This window comes from Meleagris gallopavo, chromosome 9 (genome assembly GCF_000146605.3).
Source record: "Meleagris gallopavo isolate NT-WF06-2002-E0010 breed Aviagen turkey brand Nicholas breeding stock chromosome 9, Turkey_5.1, whole genome shotgun sequence".
NCBI lineage: Eukaryota > Metazoa > Chordata > Aves > Galliformes > Phasianidae > Meleagris > Meleagris gallopavo.
This window is the reverse complement of record NC_015019.2, coordinates 8922702-8926530: the sequence shown is the minus strand read 5'-3', so window position 1 is coordinate 8926530 and position 3829 is coordinate 8922702.

Sequence of the window (3829 nt, the reverse complement as noted above, 5' to 3'; positions counted from 1 at the left end):
TGTCTGCAGGGACGCCGCGGCCCCGAGGGCGGGAAGCTCGACGGCGCTCAGCCGTGCCGTGGGCTGCGTGGTGTGGCGGACGCTTGAAATCACGTCAGTCTGCTTGTATTGGTTCTGATGTAGCAGTGAGAAGCCGCGGATTCGAGGCCCTGTTGCGTTAAGAAATAACCTTCAGGCTTCCCCCTGTTGCTGTCCTGAATAGTTCACAAGTCCTGGTGTGAAACTAATGCGGTTCATTTTGTGCCGTGATGTTAATGTGGTCTCGTCAAATGTGCAGGGCAGAAACACGAGGACTGGCACTGGCAGTCAGAGAGCAGGAAAGCAGTCAATATGTGTGTACAGCTAGTTCAGTATTACAATCTATTACTCATATTTTTATAACCAATTTTTAATATATTTAACTCTGCTTTTGGCCACCGTTCTGTCTGGGTTTCCATCTAGCAACAGGCAGCTGTGTGTTCACTCACAAATAAAGGTTGTCCTTCTGGAGTACCTTTCAGTAGTTGGATAGTTGCTCATGTTCTGTCCACATTGCAATTACGTTTCCTTTACCACATTGAAAAGTCAATCCATCAATTAATAAAGCTTAATTTAGCTAAAGATTTTGTTACTGATAGTGTAGTTTTCAGCAAAGGAGTCTTTAAAAGTCTTTACTTTGGCTTCTGTCATAGCAGTAGTTGTGTGGTGCAGTTGTGTGGCCCAGCTGAAAAGATTGTGCTTTTCTGGGCCAGAGCATCCCTGTGGGCATGAGCCCCCCGTCACACTGAATTCAATGTAGTACTGAACACCCCAGTTTAATAACAGGATCTTAGGGATAATCCGTGTATTTTGAATCCTAAGTCTTGTATTATGCTGGTGCTTCCTCTAGATATGTTCTCCTTCTGGTGCCATCAACACTCTGCTTGTGAAAAGTAAATAGTGCAGTCATGAAAACACTACATCACTTCTACAGAAAACATTGATTTGGAATTTGCTATGGGATGGTTCCGGAGAAAACTGCAACGTTTTCATGTTATCTGGAATCAGGGAAACAAAAATGATGAGGCATTCTCAAAAACCATTTGAAAAAGATACAGTGATATTTGATAAAATATAGCTTATTAAACTTGTTAAATGATAAATAGTAGAAAGTACTATTTCAAAGGCTCTTTTCTGGCTAACAGTGGGCTCACAGGTGCTCCTTTCTACAGCTGATATAAAAAGCCATGGAATCATTCTTAAAGAAGACTTCAGCTGTGTATTTACATTATCAAAAGATAATACGCAGACTTGTCACCACACAAAAGATGTACAGATCCCAGTAACAGACATTTGTCTCGGTAAGAAAGGTAAGACCAATAGCTAAAGCAGAAAAATCTATATTCAGCAAGAAGAATAGCAAAAGAAAAGGAAATTTCAAAAGAAATAAAAAAAACCCTGTAATGCTAGTGTTAAGAGTGAGGTAGAAGAGGGGCACTCAGTAGTACATAGGAGTCACTTTAAAAAAGTAAACTGAACATTTAAGTTAAAAAAAAGGCAGGAGAGAGATAAACAAGCTAAAGGGCTCCTGCTATGAAAGCGCAGGGACAGGCTGGAAGCATGTTGGTGACTTTTGTTTAGAAGACTTGAAGTCAATGCTTTTACCAGAAAGCATTAAAACTCTGCAGAGCCTGAAGGGACTGCATACAGCAGCTGAGCTCCAGAAAAAACTTTGCACTATTTATGTCCTTCTCTGGTAGTGAGACTTCCCTCTCAGCGAGACAAACCTTGAGGGAAAAGCTACGACAGGATGAAATAAAACAAATATCCTTCTCTTAAAACCAGATCCATGCACTTTCTCATTATTAATAACAGACTTAAATTAACAGAGGCTGGCAAATTGGTCCAGTGGTTTGAACAGCAGCCTGGGACATAAAAGGACTCTGTACATGAGGGAATTAGCATCAAAGTGAGACTCTGATGTAGCTACTTCATATTAGCTCATTAAACTAATTAGCTCAGCTTACTGTTATTTACTTGGCTCAGTCTGGGTTGTTACTTCTGCATGGCGGAAAGAATTTCTCAGCAGGACATACACTGGGCTGAATTTGTGAGCTCTGTGGCTGCGTGTTATCTGCATTATTGGCAGCCACTGGGTGTGACTGTCACACTGTTCCCATATTGGATATGGAGTAGGTCAAGAGCCCGGTTTTGCATTCCCAGCCAGGAACCTAACTGTAAAATCACCCCGATCTTCTCATTCTCCATCCCAAGCTCATTCCTTTAGCTTTCTGCTGAGTCTGGCAAAGAACAGGAAAGCCAATGACAAACACGCAAAAAACATCAGAAACCAACAAACAAATAAACAATGCCAACCAACCCAACCAAAAAACCAACCCAGTAAGAAGAGTCTTCTCCTTGGACAGCTTTGCTCTATTCATTGGTTTCTATGCCAGATCTGGGAGTGACCTGACAGAATCAGTGGCTTTCAGTGGAAGGTGCAAACAGGATGGAAAGGAGCAGTCAAATGTTTCACCACTAAAACATGCGGTTGTACAGCATCAGCCAAAATGGGACCTCATCACTGAATTCGCCCTCTTTTCCCTAAAAGAAATGTTGAACTTGTGCTTGGGAAACTGTAATGAGTCACCACTGAACGCTGCAGTTACTCCAGTGCTCAACTGTCCTTCTCATTAGAAGTTTTTTGCTGACATTTTTACTGAATCGTCAGCTAAGTTAAATTCACAGAGCAGATCTATTGAACTTCAGGCCCAAGACTGATCACGGTAAAAAACCTGCTCACACCTTTCATTTGGTCATAACCATTTTTCTGACCAGTCTCTGAGCAGTTCCTCAACTAGGTCAGAGGCTTCGTTTCCCCAGCTTCAGTGCAAGAGCACTGACACTGCCAAGAGCACTGCCTTAGCCAAGAAGTATGACATTCGCTGCTTCATGTCTACACAAGGCTCATTATTTATCACGGGGGAAACTTAGATTGCTTTGACATGATTTATTTTTGAATCCAAGTTGCCTGCTATTCATTTACTTGTTTCCATGAATGAGTGTGCCATTCTTTTTATGTCGATGTGGTTGGCTTTGCCCAGGTGCCAGCTGCTCAGAAAACAGACCTGTGTGGTCAGGTGCCTGCCCTGTCACAGGCTCTTCTTGATGAACTGTCACTTGAAATGACAGCAGTGGTATTTCTCTGATTTACAGAAACGCTATGAAGACACACTAAAGATTGGAAAGCACAAGAGTGTAATTAAAGACCTGCTAAATAAGGGGGGTTCCTTGTGAAATAGGGAAGGAGAAATGATTACAGTGTGTAAAACTCAGTAAAAATGTTGGTGTGGAAAATTCCATGCAGACCTTTTCTGCATCCACAGACACAGCCAGCAGTAGTAGTCTTAGGAGATTTACAGTTTTCCCATCTTCTTTGAACTTGGTGTTGCCACATTAATTAAAATTAACTGTTAATCCCCACCCAGTGCGTAAACAAAACTCCCATACACTGCATCTGCAAATGTGTCCCTTATGCTAGTACGCAAAAAACAGCTGGTGCTTCTGGAAAAAAACAACCTACAGAAGAGCCTGGCTGTGTACGTATTGCAGGGATTTGTTCCACTTATTTACTCCTTGGGATATTTTTTATGAAAATCAAGAATGCCTTTGCTTTTTATTACCTTTGAGTGTTTTTCTAATGTTGAGCCATGTGAAAGATGAACTTGTGGAATACATAAAACTGTTATGTACCAAAACTGGAAAGAGAAAAGAGAAACAAGAATTTAATATTGGTCTTCTATCCATTGGTATATTTATCAAAGGCATTTTTAATAGCACAAATTTGAAAAAAAAAAAGAAGTTTTTAAAT